Source organism: Chionomys nivalis, chromosome 13 (assembly GCF_950005125.1).
Source record: "Chionomys nivalis chromosome 13, mChiNiv1.1, whole genome shotgun sequence".
In the NCBI taxonomy this organism is placed as follows: Eukaryota; Metazoa; Chordata; class Mammalia; order Rodentia; family Cricetidae; genus Chionomys; species Chionomys nivalis.
In genome coordinates this window covers 65,866,057-65,886,435 of record NC_080098.1, presented here as the reverse complement: position 1 = coordinate 65,886,435, position 20,379 = coordinate 65,866,057, and the positions used below count along the sequence as shown (strand labels likewise).

Here is a 20,379-nt window from a genome sequence, read left to right as displayed (position 1 = left end):
CAGTTCCTCCCATGTTAAGTGCTCTGTTATGGGCAGTTGGTGTGCGCACATGGAGGTGTGCTTAAAAACACCCAGCCCACACTGCTCACTTTTATTAAATTGCTTTTGTTTTAACCTCAAGACTGTGTAGCATGCAATGACCTGGAGCTTCTGATCCGTCTGCCTCCACCTTCTGGGGGCTGAGATTACAGGTGTACACCCCCTCCACAGCACATTATGGGGTGCTGGGGCTCGAACTTGGGACTCCATGAATGCTAGACAGACACTCTACCAATTGAGCCACAGTCCCAGTCTTAGCCTATAAACAGTTCCCTTACCCCATAAAATGCTAAAGTAGTGGGTGCTGGGAAGCATTTGACAATAGCTTATTCACTAGAGCGTAGAGTCGATGGGGAAACTCCCACAGTGACTACAGAAACCAAACACTCACTGTGCGCAGAGGCCACTTCAGAAAACCAGGTAAAGTTATGCAATCAATGACCTGAACGTGGAGGTCACCTTCAGAATGAAGAAGGGTCTAAGCCTGGGCCAAGCAGGAATCCCTACTAGACCGTTATGATGGCCTGGCACTCATGTCTAAATGCTAGCAATTGTGGCTATACATTTTTTTTCCTGAGGATTTTAAAACCAACCTGTGACATGCACGCTCTCTAAGTGGGCAACTTCTAAGGCAGCAGGCCATGCCTAATGCTTGGCAAAGGGTGTCATCACGCTGTCATTTAGCCTCACAGTCAGGTCCCCAAGGGCAGAAGAGCTTCCATTACAGGCACATTAATAACTGCTATAAATAGAGACGGGGAGTGGATGAAAACTGTTACCATGTCTTTTCATGCGTGAAATGCAAGGAGGACTCTGTGTTAAAGAACACCAGGCCTCTGTGATGCCCTCCGAAAAACAGCGTCCAAGCTGGCTCTACTTGGGATGGGATTTCACCCAAGTCCTTGTTGTGCCTTCTTAACCTCCTTTCTAAAGGGACTAGCCCTGGTCCAGCTGAGACTGGTTTTGGCTAGAAGCTGTTAGATTTTGTCAGATTTTCTCACTTAGGAGGGTGTCTGGCTGGCACTGTGCTGCCCTCTGCTGGACATCAAAAGTCAGGTCAGGCAAGAAAAATATAGGGTACAGTCTCTACAGTCAGTCTCTCTCTCTCTCTCTCTCTCTCTCTCTCTCTCTCTCTCTCTCTCTCTCTCTCTCTCATACCTGTGTGTGCAGGTGCATGTGTGTACATGTGTGCTCACGCATGTGAAATCAGAGCAAACCCTCCAGTGTTATTTCTCAAATGCCTCCTGCCCTTTTGTTTGAAGTAGGGTCTCTTTTGGGCCAGCCCTTTGCCAAGCAGGCTTGGTACTCCTGGAATCCACCTGTCTTCACCTTCATCTCCATCTCACTGGCTCTAGAATTACAAGCCTGTGTGGTCATACCTGGATTTTTGCACAGGGACTGAACTCAAGTCCACGCCCGTGTGTGGCAAGCTCTCTGTACACTGAGCTGTTTCCCCAACCTAGATCACTCATTTTAAATAAAGCTTATGAGAATTATGAAGAGATCTGCATGGACAGACAAATAAGCCTGTTACAGTTAAAAAACAAACAAACAACTAACTAACTATCCGGAGACAAACCTGGGATATCTGAAGACATTTGAAGTTGGAGATACAGTAAAGACCACAGAGTATAAAGGTATAAAGAGTTCAGATAGAGGCCCCAGGCTTACAGGCCCAGTCCTGTCTATTTCAAGAGTTGGAGACTCAAAGATTATAAAAGGGAATTCATGTAAGTTGTTGACAATGTTTCACTTAGCCATTGTGGTGGTTTGAAGAGGAATGGCCCCCACAGACGCATGTGTTTGAATGCTTGGCTCATAGAGAATGACACTATTAAGGAGGTGTGGCCTTGTTGACATGTTACTATGGGGGTGGGCTTTGAGGTCTCATATAGTCTATACTCAGACTCTGCTCAATACGGTCCATAGTCACTTCTGCTGCCTGCAGATCAAGATATGGGACACTCAGCTACTTCTCCAGCACTATGTCTGCCTGCTGCCATGCTTCCCACCATGATGATAATGGACCTAACCTCTCACTGTAAGCCAGCCCCAATGAAATGCTTTCCTTTATAGGAGTTGCTGTAGTCATGGTGTCTCTTCACAGCAATAGAACACTAACTAAGATAGTCTTCAACAAACACTGGTCACCATCATTTCTCCAACCTCCATCTTAAAGCTGCAGAGGCTGAAAACCTCAGGTAAGGGAGCTGAGGTCTGTTCAGGGATAGAGAAGGGAGGAACCCCAGGCCACAGTCTCTGCTTTGCCCTGGGTGTCCTGGCTTCTGAAGAACTTCCCTAACCCTTGTCCCAAGCCGGTGCTCATCACAGAGGAGCCTTCGGCTGGGTCTTTTGGCTGACTAATCCCAGTATCCTTACACCAGGTAACTTGGACTGGGCCTAATGCTCTCCCTGGCAGAGCAGTTTATCAGAAAGGGGCCAGGAATGGAATGGAGATCCAGGAGCTTTCAAAGTAGGGAAAGAAAGTCATTCTGATACCAGCAGAGAGGTAGCAGGCCAGCCAGGGAGCAGAGGTCCCAGCAGAAAACTCATGAGCTAAAAAACATATTACTGGAAGTTCACTCATTCTTTCTTTTTCTTTCTTTCTTTCTTTCTTTCTTTCTTTCTTTCTTTCTTTCTTTCTTTCTTTTTCATTTGTTCACTCATTCCCAAGTAGTTACTGGGCATTGTCACAGACTGAGCATAACCTCTTGACCCCCATGCTGAAGAAGAGCAAAGTGTATGGCCTCTGGCTCCTGTCTGTCAGTGGCCTCTGGCCCCTGTCAGGCTGACATACCCTCTAGCACCTGCTGGGTGGACCTGTTCCTCTTTCTTGAGGTTCTTCACGCTCCCAAGGCTGTGACCAAAGCCACGCAAAGGCGTTTTCAGAAGACCTTGCCGAGCATGCAGTTCCTCCAGTAAACAGTTTGAGCAGGTGGAAGGCTCACACTGAGAGCTTCTGGTCACCAACATCCCATACATTCTGAAGGGGATGACATGTTCTGGGTGGGCACCAATGACGACCCCTCTGATGTCTCTGGTGTAGAGTGTGGAAGTGTTACCACACAGCACCAGGGAGTTACAGATCCGTATCACCATTGCTGGTGGAACTCCAGAACAACTGAAGTTTGGCCCTTGCAATTCCTTTCGTCTCTTAATGGAATCTGCCCATCAGTCTTCCTTGGACCTTGGGAACAGGAGCACAAAGTTTGTGAACTGTTGCAAAAATTAGGGATAGTAGTAGAGATAAAGACCATGGCTGTTATATGAACGGTGGCCAATGATATTTCACAGTTAATAAAAACCCGTGCAATGGACTCTGTGTAGTTCACTTCACACACAAAGGAATGTATGTAAAAATATTCATACTAAAGTCAGGTGGTGGTGGCACATGCCTTTAATCCCAGGACTCAGGAGGCAGAGGCAGGAGGATCTCTGTGAGTTCGAGAACAGCCTGGTCTACTAGAACTAGTTCCAGGACAGACTCCCAAGCTACAAAGAAACCCTGCCTCAAAAAAAAAATCATACTAGTTACTTTCTATTCATTAAATATTTAGCCTAATATAGAAAAGAAAGGAAGAACATTTACTTGTTTTATTACAATGGACAAATGGGCTCTTTTAAAGAACTAAAAAAGTAAAGTCACAAAGTCATGACCACTACCATTCCTTTCTCATCTCTTATTGAATTTAAAGCTTCTGCTCATTAAAAGGCAAGAATAAGGTAAGAGCAAAAACTTGGGAGGAAACACTTGCCCTGTGTACCTGGCAACAGGCTTTGATCCAGCCTGCAGCTCCAAAACTAGTAATAACCAAAAGATAATTCAAAGTAGACAAACACAAGTCAAAACCCAAAACCCAAGGATAATTTTTATAGAAATTAGTGAGGAAAATATTGGGCAGCATATTAGATTGTTGGAGGAAAGCCCACTTGTTGGTTTCCAGCTGTCCGAGTAGCTTAGATCCAAAATAATCACACAGAAACCATATTAATTAAAACACTGCTTGGCCCATTAGCTCTAACTTCTTATTGGCTAGTTCTTACATTTTAATTTAACTCATCTCCATTAAGCTGTGTATGACCACATGGCAGTGGCTTACCAGCAAAGTTTTGGCATGTCTGACTCTGTTGGCAGCTCCATGGCGTCTCTCCGACTCAGCCGTCTTCCTCCCAGCATTCCATTTAGTTTTTCCCCATTTAGTTCTGTTCCCCTATAGCTCTGCTATAGGCCCAAAGCAGTTCCTTTATTCATTAACTAATAAAAGCAACACATAGACAAAAGGCCCTCCCACACCATTAGGTACGCTCTGTAAAAAGAACAGACACCTCAGTAAGCATACAGGATATGTTCAGCTCAGCTGGCTATCAAGGCAACCCACACCTCAATGTGGTGGCACTCCAACCTAAATAGAAGAGCTGAAGATGGAGGAAGGGCAGGAAGTGCTGGCCCTCCTGCTCTGTAGTTCCTGACCAGGAGCTGGTGCATGCCCTTTGGAGCCTTGGGCAGTTTCCTGTGACTCAGCAGGTGTGTTTGCAAATCCCAGGCTCTCAACCAAGAGAAATGTTACAGCACGTTTATAAGATCCACATAAGAATGCTCACACTAGCTTCATTCCCACTCCTTAAATAAGAAGCAGCTCCGAGACAGATGGACGAACAATATGTACATGCATGCACACAATATGCACAATACATACACATTACACACAACATATACATGATATACATGCAATACACAAACACATGCATACACACACAAAGTATAACATGTACCATACACATAAACACATGTACAAAGACACAAACATAAATTACTCACAATGCACTGCATGCATACATACAATACACAAATATATATACACAATACACAAACACATTCACAGACTCAGCACACACACACAACTGCAGTAGAAACAAAAGTAAACTTAACAACTCAACATGTGTCCATCTGCGGGAACAGTGTCCCACACCAAGCCAAGTATCTTACAGTTCAATTTATTCAACACCAGCTACCTAAAGACATATCCCACAGGTCAGGGCAGAGACCCTGGAGATTGACTCACAAACCTTATGACCTACACTTCTGATCAATTTGCTACAAAATGGGTCCCTGCCATCACACCTCAGCTTGAGCTAGGTGGCTGAAAAGGTTAAATCACAGAACTCTAGGAAACACTTGGCATTTATTATGAAATTTGTTACATAGTTGAGCAGCCAGAGGTGTATAGAAGACAGTGAAGGTCCCAGCTTGGTCACCATTGTTCAAATATCCTACACACTCCCTAACCCAGAAATGCTCCAAACCCTGGCCTTCAGAGGTCCCCTTACTGCACCTTTAGGATAGATCCCACATCTGAATCGGGCCACACCTCGCTGAAGCTCTCTTGAACAGAATTAAGAAGCTGTCTGTGTTTCTGTGCTGGAACTGGACAGCCCTCAACCATGGTACCTTGTCCTTCCATGCCCTTTGCCAGATTTACTATGGGGCCTAAATCATGTGATATTACACTTCCTGCCAACACTGAAAGCTCCCAAGAGTCGGATATTTCCTTGGTTCAGTGGAGTTGGGTCTGAAGAATCTTTGTGGAGATCTGTTTAGGCAGGCTCTCTGAAGAGGCTCTAAGGCCCCTCCCCCTGCCCCGCCCCACAGCTCTTTCATGGTGGCACTCTATTCTCAGTCTTAATGAAGCCCCCCCCCAGACCTAAATGGGAGTTTGTCGCTCCCTTCAAGGCCCCATCTTGCTAAGATTACTGTATATTGTATGCCTCTGTCTAGCTCTCCCTCTCACCTTGAGACCCAATTGTGGCCATGAGATTGTTTCCTTGCAATAAACCTCATTAAAGAAAATTGTGCCGGCCGATTGACTTTGCTTCTTTTATATCACTTACACACGACTGGTCAAATCAGCAGCCGTTGGAAGCCAGCCTTCTCTCTGGAATACTCTCTCTCCATAGCTTTCTGAGGATTGCTAACGTATTAGCCTTTTCACTCCTTCCCATCGAAGCTGTGTTTTCTTCAAACATCTATCTTCCTGTCTGCTTTCCATTCTCACGCCATGGTTCTTTGCAGCATTAACTCTACCTGAAAAGTCACGGTGGGTTGCCCCTCTGCCCATCAGAAGGCCAGCGTCAGAAGGACAGAGACCTTCTGGATGGTAGCACCAAGCTTTAACACAGCGTGAGGTCTGTAGGCACTCCACACATAGAAAGGTTGATTGGCAATACACCTGGCACAGGATGTAGGGTTGGCTTCTCACTGCTTGTTACCATGAAGTATATACAATGTTCCAAAGTTTGGCTTTTACAAAACTTTTGATATAAATTTTTGCAAGCAGGCCTGATTCCCTACAGGGAGTTTCTTCTTTTGATATGTGAAAAACAAGGTTCTTTTTAAATATCATTTTTGAAACTTTCTCCAATACACTTCCCTTCTGAAGTGTTTCTTCTTGCTCTATTCTGCTGTTGGTTGTGGTTTGAGCCCTGTCAACTCCCCGCCCTTCCAACCTCCGAAGAGCCCCTTTGTACGAAGCCACACACTCTTTCTTTAGTGCACAGGCCTGGGTGATCAGCTCAAGATTTTGTTGGAATTGATCATCTCATCAGGCTCTCCAGGAAAAGAGTCAAAGGCCACCTGTCCCAAGGAAGGCAAGCCCATAGCGGGAGCCAGGATTTCTATGTCCCCCGTCAGCACATCACCGCCACACCTTTGCAGGTTTTGGGTAACTGAGTAATTCACCATCTGATTTTGCATCTGGTCCGTGGGAACACCGTTCACCAGCCCAGCGACAACTGTTCTCAAAGCAGCTTTTTTGACACCCACTTCTATACGCAGAGAATCTGCTGTGGGGTGGAACGAGGTGATCAGCTCAAAGATCCAGACCCCATGTGCAAACCTCTCCGCGCTCGGTGCCTCTGATGGCGAGGTGTCTCCCCACCTCCTGTCTTTACCACTCTCTACGTCTCCTGCCTTTCTCCCCCTTCCATCCCTTTAACCCATCGTCTGGGGCCCGTGGAGAAAGCTGCGGTAGTGTAGACTCAGTAACCTTGCAATGAGTGCCAGGTGAGAGCAGCATGGGCTTCTCTCTGCTTTGAGAGTTCCTTGCTTTTTTCAGTTTGGTATTTTCAACTGGAAGTTTCTTCTCTCAAAATTCTCTGTGAAGTTGTGTCCCTAAGAGTAACTTAGTGCATATGGCATTCGATGGTTCACTCTGCCTCTGCAACCTTCTGTCTAAGAGTGTCTCTGGCTGCCATTTTTGACAAAAAAAAAAAAAAAAGCCAAAATTTATAAACTGCATCACCTCCATCTTTCTTCCTTCCTTCCTTCCTTCCTTCCTTCCTTCCTTCCTTCCTTCCTTTTTTTCTTTATATATTTATTATTTATTTATTTGTTTATAGGGTCTCAAGTATACAGGTCTGGCCTCAAACTCTCTGCAGCTGAGCGTGACCTTGAACTTCTGATTCTTCTATATTAAGATAAAGAAACAAGCCTTGGTTGTACTAAAGATCAGCTGCACTTGAAACGTTTTTTTAACTAAAGATTTTTAAAAAGTGAAAAGAAAAATAAAACAAAAACTCAAGGCATAACAGAGCCCATCTTTAATCCCAGCACTTGTGAGGCAGAGGCAGGCAGTTTGCTATGAGTTCCAGGATAGCCCGGATACACAGTGAGACCCAGGATCTAAATACATCAATGAAATTAAAAGTGTTTGATTGACATGAGTTTATCTAGAAAAGTTGGCTAGTAGATTGTCTAATATCATTTTAACTCGGCTCAATAGCTAGAGGATCAGGAACACCCAGCAACAAGGTTACAGATGCCACTGAGAACAACAGCCTGTCAGCAGCGTGAGTACCCCATTGCAGAGATGGTGCCTCCAGGCTTGGAGGGTGCATCAGAAAACTGGTTCCATGGCTCGGTTTCTGTGCAGCTCCATGGAAACAGCTGTGGAGCGTGAGAGAATAGCATGGAAATCATTTTGATTCTGAATTTCTCTAATGTCCCTGAGAAGAATCGTCTCCCTTCTCCCAGTTACTCTTGTACCACACCCTCCTGGGCTCAAGGATCATTTCTGGTTCCTGCCTTGGGTCAAAGAAGGTCATGATATGGCTGCCCGGCATCCTCTGAACCAGGGTGTTTCCCAGTTGGCGAACTCCCCAGCAACAGTAGACTCTGAGCATGTAGCAACAGCAAGTGTGGTCACAGGCTCCTGGTTGTATTCTTGTCTCTCTTCTTATTGTTTTGAAAGGACAGTGGCAATCTTATTATATGTTGAGCTGGAATGTGGTTAGTCTAAACATATATATGCATGCACCTGGAGACTTTTCACAGGACGGCTGTGCCATGCATCTACACTCTCAGGAATAGTGGATTGCCCTGAAATCCAGGGCTCTAGATTCAAATCATGATTCTCTAACTTCCTGTGTGACTCAGGACCCAGAACCTCTTCTCTCTTGGCTCCTCCACCTGTGAAACAGACAAGGTAACCGTTCCTACTTCACAGACCAGAACCAGAAAAAAACAGGTTTTCCATGTAAAGGGATTAAATAAAGGTGTTTGGAGCTCTCATAAGCGTCTACTTAGTGTCTCTTCCGAGCAAAGTCTGCTGGAGGCTCTACACAGAAGAAAGAGGGAAGTACGTTGCCAGTTAAGCTGGGAAAGGGGAACTGAGCCCTGAAAGGAGGAACTGAGTTTAGCTGATACTCATTGCTGGCAGGGGTCGCCCTTGAATTGTGACCCTTAGCGCAAAAACAAAATGTGAGATGGTGTTTGTCGGGTGTTCTCAGTGGCCAGAGAGGGAAGTCCACGCCCCAGTAACCCCTCACCCATGCCCCTGGAACTCCTCACCCATGCCCCTATGAGTTCCCTCTCACCCACACCCCTGGAACCCCTCATCCATGCCCCTGTAAGTTACCTCTCAGCCGCACCCCCGAAACCCCTCACCCATGCCCCTGGAAACCCTCATCCACGCCCCTGTGAGTTCCCTCTCACACATGTCTCTGTAGTTCCTCATCCATACTCCTATGAGTTATTCCTCACCCATTGTGTTAGTTAAGGTTTTATTGCTGTGAAGAGAAATCATGACTATGGCAACTCTTATAAAAAAATATTTAAATGGGGCTAGCTTACAGTTAAGAAGTTTAGTTCATTATCATCATCATGGGGAACACAGCAGCACACAGGTAGACATGATGCTGGAGAGGTAGCTGAGAGTTCTACATCTAGATGGGCAGGCAGCAGCTATAGAGAGTGACACCGGGCCTGGCTTGAACTCCTGAAACCTCCAAGCCCACCCCCAGTGTCACCTATGCTCCTAGAGGTAACCCCTCACCCGTGAGCCTAAGACCAACTAGTAAACTCATTGGCTCACAAAACAAAACACAATGTAAAGCTAGTGCCGCGGGGCGTGTCCGTTGCTCTGGAAAGAACGAAATACCCATGCACCCTGGAGCCTCAAAACACAAACGGCAATCATGGAGATTCTGAGTACAAGTTAGATGCTGCCCTATTTCTGTGTGTGTGTAAACACAGTGTAGGCAATGCCAGGCAAAGATGAGCCATAAGGTCCATGCTAGCGATTTGTATGCGCACTTGGAAGGACCTACACAGCAAATACAAACAGGACAAGATAATAGAAGAAAAAACAATGTTCCATAGACATTTAATCTTAGTTTTTGGACCAAGACCCACATGTCCATCTAGCCGAGGAGTACCTGCACATTACTGCGGTTTGACTTGTTTATTCTTGGGTGTCTTTATAAGACTTCACTCCCAATCCTAGTGCCTTGAAACATCCATTTAAATCTTAAAATTACATTTATTTATGTGTGCGTGTGCAGGTCCACATGAATGTGAGGGTAGGCATGCTACTGCATGGGTACAGAGGTTAGAGGATACCTTTGGGAAGTTGGTTCTCTCCTCCCACCATGTGGAACCCAGGGATAAAAATCAGTCCTCAGACTTGGCTATCTGGCCCCAAACAAACGTGTTGAAATACTGTGAGGGCTGAAGTTATGCTTTAAGTTTTAATTACTGTGCTTAAGAAAGCTATAAAACAAAAACGCCTCTAGCCTGTGAGCCCCACTTGCCCACAGACAGGCAACTTCCTGCAGTGTTGGGGGTTGATGCTCACGTGAGGTAACAAACCCAGTGTCTTGACTTCTGTAAACAAGGTCGGTTGTTGCAGCTGCACAGGATGTGCTTGACCACAGGAGGGAGGTACATAGGCAGGAAGTACGTCGGGATGTATGCTTGCCACTGATTGGACGAAGGCAGGAAGTACATAGCCTTGTGGGTTTTGCCTTTATAAGCACCTGACTAAATAACTTGTGGCCATTCTTGAGAATCTCAGGTATGGACCTGGCTAGTATCCGTCATTCTGGCCAGTATTTAATGAAGCATGCTTAAATGTGGCTCAAAAATTGTGGCAGTGGTCTTATTCTAATCCAGTGGGATTAACAGTACCTTATGTAGTGTGTGATCTATAAAATGAATATCCATGTTCCCATTCCCAGAATGAACAGTTAACAACACCCATAAAAAACTAATTTTGATGTCTGCCTGTCAGGGCTGGAGAAATAACTTCCTAGGTGAAGTACTCACTGCCAAATCATAAGGACCTGAGTGTGGATCACCGGAGCCAAGAATAAGGTGGAGAGCAATTGAGGAAGACATTCAGTGTCAATCACTGGCCATCATATATGCATGCATGCGCGCACACAAGCTCACACACACACACACATGCATACACACACATATACACACACACACTCTCACACACACTTACACACATGCACGCACACACATACAGACACGCACACATACATGCATGCACACACACACTCTCGCACACACGCTCTTCTTTGTCAGTATTTTAAAGCAATATCTAAGCAGGAGTTCATCAAAAATCCCTCAGTGTGCATTGTGAAAACGTGACCCAGCTGCTTATAAGACTAGGACCCACCGTGGTGACTCAACATATCGCGTTTCACTCTCTATGCAAATCCCCTGCTCATATCCATATTTTTTTCATTTTCTGTGTATAGGTGTTTCGCCTATACATCTGTATACCACGTGCATGCAGTGCCCTTGGAAACCAGAAGAGGGCATCAGAACTCCCGGAACTGGAGTTAAAGTTGTGAGCTCCGCGTGAGTGTGAGGAACTGAACTTAAGGCCTCTGAAGATCAGCGAGTGCTCTTAACAGCTGAACTATCTCTCTAATACCCCCCCAACACACAACATTTATTTGTGAGTCATATCCCTTAGTTCCTGGGTTTTCTCTGGTATACTATGGGAAATACACCTGAAGAGAGAGGCAATGCAGAGATGAAGGTGAAGGGGGAACAGAATGGCGGTGAGCTATGACAGGAGGGCAGGCGTAAACAAAAGGATGCAGGTCTGTGAGAGCCCAGACTTGAAAGTGTCTCACAGCACCTCCCAAGTAGCATGGAAAGCAGTAGACGGCAGCTGGAGGAGAAGACTGAGCTGTGGAACTCAGGGATGTCCAGACTGCCCAGCAGCAAGCTGTGAGGACTGCTCCCTCGAAGCTTGCCGGCCAGCTAGTGGGGGCTACACCACCGGCAGCAGAGAATCTGCCTCAAGACAAAGGTGAGGTGGGAGACATGTCACACAATGGCATGCATGCGCCTGCACACACACACACACACACACACACAGAGAGAGAGAGAGAGAGAGAGGAGGAGAGGGGGAGAGGGGAATTAAAAATGCAACGAGACCCTATAGTAAAAACACATGATGTTAAATTCTGGATAAGAGTAGCAAAACAGCCACAGAGTACCATGAAGAACTCCCCCCTCTTTTCTAATTATCTACCCCATGAAAAGAAAGAGAATGGAGAAAATAAGCCAACGGGAAGCGTCAGCGAGTTATAGCTTGAAGTCCGCAGCTCCCATGAAAAGGAGAAGTATGAGAGGACAGGGTGAGGTCAGATGGCTTCCCACCCTCTTCTGTGAGTCCAGCATTTTCATCTCACTCAAACACTGAGCACAGCCACGAAGCTGTGACTTGTTCCTGCCCTTGTCCTTTCTGACGGCAGGACAGTAAAATGGCAGCTGATCAGATGTGTGTAAAGAGAGGGTATCAGCCATCACACCTGTGCTGGTTTGTGTGTCGTTTGTATGCACTTCAAAGGTCCACGTGCCAGAGGCCCAGTCCCCAAAGGCACTGAGTTGGTGCAGCCTTGTAGAGGAGGGAATAGTTAGGTCATTGGAAAGCGGCCATCAGAAGGGATTAATAAAGTCCCTAGGACTCTGGTTAGTCCTTATGAGAGCAGAATATTACGAAAAGAGCAAGCCTGGCTTCAAGCCTCTCTCTGGGTTCCTGTCTTTGCCTTTCTTGTGTATACACCACCACAGGTGTGATTCCATGAGGCCCTTGTCCAAGGCTGGACCAGTGGGACTTCCAGTCAACAAAAATATAAGCAAATACAACTATTTTCGTGGGGTGTGGTGGTGCACCTCTATAATTTCAGGACTCAGGCTGAAGCAGGGGGACAATGAGTTTGAGGACAGGTTGTCTCAAAACAAATAACTAAACAATTTATCAAGTAATTTCCCAGTCTTAGGTATCTGGTTACATTGGCAGAAAACAGAATAAAAAAACAAGTTGTAAGAAATTAGGAGACTGGTTATTTCCAGCTTTCTTCAAAGCAACACTCAGTGTTCCAAGCTCAGAACAAGGGACTCAGTCAGTCCCGTCTTTGCTGCCATTCCTTCTCACATGGGTGGCAGCACACCAGCACCCCGAAACCTGAGAAAATTGGCACGTCCAAGGTGGGATCAGTGGAGGAACAGATAAAGAGACTAGACGTGGGAATTATTGTACCGTGAGTGTCATTGCTGTGGAGTGGCTGCCCCGAAGTTGGGGTTCTTCCTAGAGGTGGACAGAGAAAGAACTGGACACCCAGAGACAACGGAAGTCAAGGCCCAGAAAAGGTGACAACTGAAGCATAAATTACCCCATTAGGAAGTGTGGGATCCCCAGAACTGGCAGACCAGTAAACTAGTGATCTAGGCTGGTCCCCTCTCTTCTATCCCCTCTTTTCCTTCTCACTTCCCTCCTCTTCTCTTCCATTCTGTCACCTCCTCCTTCAGACTGTCCTTGGCCCAGGAAGATAACCACAGTGAGTGAGGAGACTTGATAGCGGTGGGCGGGGGGTGTCATCTCTCTTCACAGTCTAGCTGTTGTGTGGGAACCTTATCTCTCCCTCCAGTCTCTTCCCCAGCTGCCTATTTATTCCCTGCTAACTCCTCACAGAGACACTGGTGGAAAGACCCTGAAGTTAACAGAGTCCCTGAACTCCAGAGCTAAGAATAAACAGCTGAGGGGTTGTCACTGAAAACAGAGAGGTTGGGGATCTAAAACTCATTCAGAAGCATCACAGGGCATGTGTGTGTGATTGGGGGGATCAGGTAGCAGCAGCATAGTAGAGGTACTTATTGCAAGTCTCACAGAGGAATTAACTCTAAAATTCCAGTTGACTGCCCAACAAAAGGGCTAAAGCTGCTTCTTTTCCTTTAAGTGCATGAGATAATTCAAAACAACAGCTTATTTATGACAGTCATTTCTGTACAATCAGCACACCTTAGATGTTTATCCTGTTAAGCTCAACTGTTATATTTTATACAAGGATAGATGGGGGGGCGTGTTCTGGTTAAAGTGAGGCTGTTGTCAAGGGTCTACATGGGAAGAGAACTCTGTGGTCATTGTCTCTATTACTGCTCTCGTGGCCATGAACGCAGACCTGACAAGAGCAGCTGAAGGGAGGAGGGTTCATTCTGAGAAACTACAGATCAATGTGTTGGGGAAGGTGTGACAGCAAGAAAGGCCCGTGGCTGTGGTGACAGGAGTGTGAAGTGACCAGGAAGCAGAGAGAAGACAAAAACGTCCCAGCTCTAAGTCCTCAAGCCTGCCCCTCTTCCTGCCCCTCCCCACTTCCCCCATCACACAGTAAAGGACCCGCTTGAGGGAGGCTCTACCTCCTAACTTGTAGGGCATGGGCTGGAGACCAAGTATTCAAACACAAGCTTTTGAGAACAAACTGCAAGAGAGTCACCTAGGTAAATGTCTTGAGTCTGGAGTCTTCCTATTTTCTCTGTACTTTTGTTTACTTCAGGCATTCTAGCAAAATTGGAGGCAACTTTTTGAGCAGTTCTAGGCACTCAGAAAAACTGATATACAGGCAAAGAAAATCTGTCCTCAAAGTGACTTCACCAGTTTGCTTTCGCCAGCACTGACAGAGCTCCTGTGGCTTCACACCCTGGCCAGCATTTGGTAGTGTCAGCATCTGCATATTGGACAGTCCAATAGCCCCACAGCGGATGCTCATTGCTGCCTTACTCTGCATCTGTGTTTACAAATGAGGGGGGCATCTTCCCATTTTCTTCTTCTCCATCTCTACATCTTCCTTGGTGAGGTGACTAAAGTTTTCCTGACCCTTTGAAATCAGAGTCCGAGTTTACTGTTGTGTGCTGTGGAATAATCCTTTGGTACACTGAAGATTTGACACTCAGATTGGTTTAATAAAAAGCTGATTGGCCAGTAGCCAGGAAGAAAGTATAGGCAGGACAACCAAACTAAGGAGGTTGAAATGAAGAAGGGCAGAGTCAGATGAGTAGTCAATCAGAAGCAGAACAAGTCAGACACACAAAAATGGGATAGAAATAAAATCCATGTGAGAGAATGCAGATTAATAGAAATGGATTGATTTAAATTATAAGAGTTAGTAACAAGCCTGAATTATCAGCCGAGTATTTATAATTAATATTAAGCCTCTGTGTCAGTTATTTGGGAACTAGTGGGCTGAACAGAAACTTCTACCTACCAATGTCTTCAGATCTTTGTACATTTTGCACAGCAGCACTGTCTGCTCTTGTCTTTTTGGATCTTGTTCCTGGTTTGTTTCTCCTCTCATTCTCTTGATGCTGTCTTTCAACAAGTAACTATTTTAGAAACCATGCATTTTTATTAAAACATTGATTGATTAATGCAACAAACCTAGAAATAGACTCAGTGTAGGAATACTAAAGTTTGTGTGGGGGGAAACCAGCATTCTCAGCTCAGGGCAGGATTGTTGATTACAACTGATATCATTGGGCCAGTGAGAAGACTCGGTGTGTAAAAGCACTTGGCACTTGCCCCACATGCCTGATGTCCTGAGTTACATCCCCCCAGAGAATACAAGTGGAAGAAGATCCCACATATACACTGTGTGTGCCCATGAACACATCATCTCTCTCTCTCTCTCTCTCTCTCTCTCTCTCTCTCTCTCTCTCTCTCTCACACACACACACACACACACACACACACACATGAGAGAGAGAAAGGGGGTTAAAAACCAAATGGTTTCATTATTTCTTCATTTTGAAGACAACTGTTAGTTTTATATATCATACCGTATCATATCAATCATATCATATCATATACCAAGTTAAATTAAAATAAATCTCAAGGAAGAAGGATCTAAATATAAAAAGAACTATTAGAAGGAAATGAAAGACTATGTGGGCAAGGCATTTTGTTTATTTTACTTTTATGGGAAGGTTAAATTATTTTTAGATTACTTTTAATGTATATGGGTCTTTTGCTTGCATGCAGTATCCATAGAGACCTCTGGAACTAGAGCTAAAGACTGTTGTGAGCCATGGTGTAGGTGCTGGGAACCCAAACCCTGGTCCTCTGACGTGAACAGCAAGCATTCTTAACTGCCAAACTGTCTCTCCAGCACTTAAAAATTAAATTTTGTCTGTGAGATTTTATTTAAAAAATTTTCAGATTTATTGAAGTTTAATTGACAAAAATGATGTACATTTTCAGTGTGCAATGTGGTGTTTCTGAAGTAATTGCCATAACTAAACAAATTAACATCTGTCACCACAGTTGGAAATGGAAACATGAACTTGTAAGGCCTGGTGCATCCAAGGCAGTGGTGATGCACACCTTTAATTCCAGCACATGGGAGGCAGAGACAGGCAGAGCTCTGTGAGTTCAAGGTCAGCCTGATCTACAGAGTGAGTTCCAGGACAGCCAGAAGTACACAGAAAAACCCTGTCTCAAAAAAATAAATAAATAAACAAATAGCTTTCAGAGTAACTGTAGCCTATAAGTCAAAGGAAATTGTTCTCATATTTACCATCCAAAGTATTATCCCCTGCCTGCTAAAAACATGTAAGATGAACATGTACCTTAAAACTGTTAGGGGACTAGTAAGAACATAGGTTTCTGTCAGAGACAAAAGCTCTTTCTTATTGGATGAAAATGCCTTCTTCCTGGCTTTACCCATTTCCCGCAAACAATTTTTCAGGGGTGATGAGTAGCTCACCATCAACTACCACTGAGATCACAAGAAGGGGAGGTGCCGTGAGCAAGAAACAGCAGAAATACTCACATGAAATAACCAGACATGGAAAGACTTCATGAGTCAGAATTAGCATTGAAAACAGCTATACTGCATGTGCTATTTTTAAAGTTTTACTAAAGACCCTAAAGTCAAAAAACAGATGATTTTTTTTAAGTCACGGTGCTGGGAAGTCCCGGGTGCAGAGATTAGCAGATGGCTTTCAAGGCCAGCATACTGACACACAAGAATGCAGGTGTGTAAGGGGGGAGCCTATTATTCAGTCATCAGAAGAATATGCCATGTGCGGTGTAGAAACACTGGGCAACATGTTGACTGTCAAGAAGATTTTGGTTTTTTTAGGTATTTGTGTGATCAACTTCAGTGGCAGTTAACACTGAAGAAGACTCAGAAGTGGGAAGGACCCTCATGTCACCTTGTCTGCACTCTCAGTGTAACTCCAGAGAGACTTGGCCAGTTGAAAAAGACTGAATTTATTCTGCACGCACAGGTCCAAGTCCCATGTCCCACCTTTTTACTGCTGTGTAGCAAAGTCCTCTGAGCTAAAACATTCAGTCTTTGAGGGAAGTTAATCAAGATGCACAGTGTCCTAAAGGGAAGCTCACCTCACTAAGACTTGGGAAGTAAATTCAGAATCCTTAAGAAGTTTCTGAAACTGACCAGGTACACTTGTTCCCTCCCCTCCCCCCAAGGTTATATAAGCAACAAAGAGTGTTGCAAGACACTTGCAGACCAGACAAGTTGCCTAGAAGAGAGACTCTTGGACTTGCTGAGCTACAGGTCAGTCATAAAGTAAGCTGCAGAGTTTTAGCTTCCTGGGCTGGGCTCTCTATTATGAAGATGTCTTTGATTCATTACTGCTCCCATCAACCCGTAAAAGTAACCCCAATAAACAACTGGTTCACCAAACTGGATATCGATGGTGTGGCTGTTTGGGTCTGTTATTGATTCCCTAGCTGGGGTGAGTAGATGTTTGTTCATCTCTCCCTAGAGAGCTGTTATTAAAAACCCATACCCTTGAAAACACCTATGGACTCTGCATTTCTTCAAGAGAAATGGCTATTCTGCTGGTTCACTGAAACAAAATTAAGTCTAATGATTGACAAATTATTAACCATAATAAATGATGAGCAACAAAAATACTCCATTCAGGTTAAAATATTTAAAGATGAAAAATGAATAGAAATGGAAACCCAGGAACATTTTAAGCGCAAAGGGCAGAGGGGCTCCCAGTGAGTATAAACAGCCGCATCCCTGCATTTTCTTTGGTGGTGATCACAGTCGAATACATTGCCTAGATGTCTTTGCTTGTGCTTAGGGAACAGTTTTTAACATAGGCACTTAAATAATCAGTGCTTCCAGGAAATCTTCGACAGAATGCTGCTCTTTTCAATTTTCCACAAACAGCATCTTTTATCTCATTGTCTTTATTTGTTTATTTACTTTATCTAAATACTCATTGTATTTATTTATTGTTGGTTAGAGTTTGACAAAAGTGACTGTTTCGATTCTGACGCTATTAACAGACTAACCAAACAAAACCAAAAACATGTCAAGAACTGTAGACCAGGATTTAAGGAGACTGTGGGCAATAGGTAACGCCCTCAGAAACGGGGTTTTTGCAGGCAAGAGCCTCTGGGGCCACCTTTCAGATCACAGTGATGTTGGCAGGAGCATCTTGGTCCTTTGACATTAAACACATCATTCCATAAGCAGTCTCAGCCCTGGGCTTGATGAGCAGGGCTGTGGTGGAGGGAGAAGGGGTCTGGGGAACCAGCTTGAGCTTGGGAAACCCTCCTTTCTGCAAAGAGTGGCCTTGGTTCCTGGGACTTCCAGATCTGGAGAATGGTCTGTTCTTCTGGATATGTCGTGCCAGGGGACTGAGGGCCAGTTGTCTAGGGTTGCTGCCTGGCTCCGTTTGTGATGCTGTCCCGCTCAGTTCAGGTTCAGAGTGATAACTGGTTGAAACTTGGCTTGGGGATCTGGGCTTCAGGTTCGGGTGCTCCTTGACTGGGTTCAAGTTAATGCTCACCCAGGCTCTGTTAGGGGTACTGCCCCGTCCATGTTTGGAGTCTTCATTGCTGTTCCGTTCTAGCTCGGGCTTTGGATGTTAACTACGCTGGATCTTGGGGTACTTCCTAGCGCGGCTCAGTTCGGGGCGCTGCCCAGCTCTGCTGGGTTCTGGGCGGGGTGTTTAGGGCGGCGGAGGAAGCGCGGGCCCTGCCCAGGCGCTACCCAGGCGCTACCCGGGCGCATTGAGGAAGTTCCCCGGAGGAAGAAGCGGCGAGCCAGGCGGCGGGGAGAACCGGGGACCCGCGTGCACCGGGCAGGAGGAGGAGAAACAGGAGTGGGGAGGAGGAGAAGGGGTTGGAGGACGAGGCCACCTGCCCCGCCGCGCTTTAGCGCAGGGCCTCGGCCTCCCCTAGGCGACAGACCTTGGCTAGCCCAGGCTGGACCTCGGTTTCGCTCCACCGGCTGGGACCCACCGGGCCCCTGCACGCGGCACGGAACTCCGGCGAGCACGCGCGCACGCGCCCGTGGCGCAGGGAGCGCGGCTGGCAGCGGGGCCGAACCGGGAGCTCCGCCTCTCGGCTGCGCACTTCGTCGGGCGACTCCGCGAACCCCGGGACTGACACTGTGCGCGCCCCTGAAGCGATGCAGAGTCCCAGAGCCTCTGAAATGCGGTAGGTGAGGGCAAGAGCAGTTTCACCAAACTCGGAACCCCTACCCAAACCAACAAGCTCGCTCTGCTTGGCGGACTTCCTTTGTGAAGTCGCCTCTCCAAATCCTTGAAGACTCTTTTAGGCACTAAAGTGTACATTTAAATGTATATCAGTAAGGCTCCCAAAACTTAACCTCACCTAAAAGTCATTGAAAAGAGACTCACTTCTTCCAAAGTCCGAGGAGTAGAAAGAATTGGGAAGGTCGGTCAGCTTCCCTTATTTAAGTAAAATTCTCGACGATGGGTATTATATTTGTAAAAATATTTAAATACATACACGATATCAGGTGTTTTAAGTGACAATTTTTTTCACTCGGATTATTTCACCAAGTCATTTTGTTCTATCCAAATGAATAATTTGGTTTTAATAGATTTAGGAAAATTTTACAGTCAAACAGAAATTTATTTGTATTCTGTATTTGAAATGCTTAAATATGTCAGATTAAAAAATTTTAAAGTCTTAAAAACGAAATTTTTTTGAAAAATGTTTTAAGTTAGGATAATAAATGGGGAATATATTGTTGAAACATACTTCACATCTGGAAGATGAAATTGATAGAAAGTTTTATTTTGTTGCTAGGCTTGCATGAGACAGTTCTTTGGTCCTTTTAGGGCCATATTTAATATTCTACATGTAGGCATTATCCCTCTGGTTTGGTTTTGATTTTCAAGCAAAGACTTCTTAGTAGAACTTACCCAGAAAACTGTCCCTCATCATTCAAGGTGTATTTGGGATTTAGAAGTTTTCAAAACTTAAGGTTTACATTTAGAATTTCGAAGGGTATTTGTATACAGAAACACCGCTGCCTGTGACCACTCCGGCACTGTTGGGCAGTGTTTTGTTATCCCAGGCATCATTCTTTCTTCCCACAGAAGTGTTTGTATTCTGAGGGGAATAGATACCAACTATAAATAGCTTCTGTCAGTTTAGACCAGGTGGTGTCATTCGATGAGGTTCCTTAAAACTTAGAGCGAGGAAGGAAAAACAAGCTTTGTTTTTCATAGCGGGGGCTCAAGGACTGGGGCCTTATTGGACTCCTTAAACTATCGCGTGCTTTTTGAGAAGTTGAGTGCTTTTGCAGCGGGACATCTCACCCCTTCCAGTACCCAGTGGGCAGTTCCCCTCTGTCGGGGCGCGGGAAACAGCAAGGGTCCACCAAATGTCCACGCATTTAGTCACCCAAGTAACAGGCGGTTCATCCTTTAGAGATAAAGTTTCAAAGATAGAGATAAAGTCGCATCAT

The 20,379-nt window shown here is 45.3% G+C and overlaps 1 protein-coding gene across 2 annotated transcripts in view; it reads left to right on the top strand.

The window, feature by feature from the left end:
* The first annotated feature begins 18,696 nt into the window (after positions 1 to 18,696).
* The window catches only part of Syk (spleen associated tyrosine kinase), a 68,836-nt gene continuing 67,153 nt past the window's right edge, over positions 18,697 to 20,379 (top strand). For both annotated transcript variants that reach the window (XM_057787955.1, XM_057787953.1), the window contains exon 1: positions 18,697 to 19,097. The gene's annotated coding sequence lies outside the window, so the exon portion shown is untranslated. The remainder of the gene's footprint in view (positions 19,098 to 20,379) is intronic.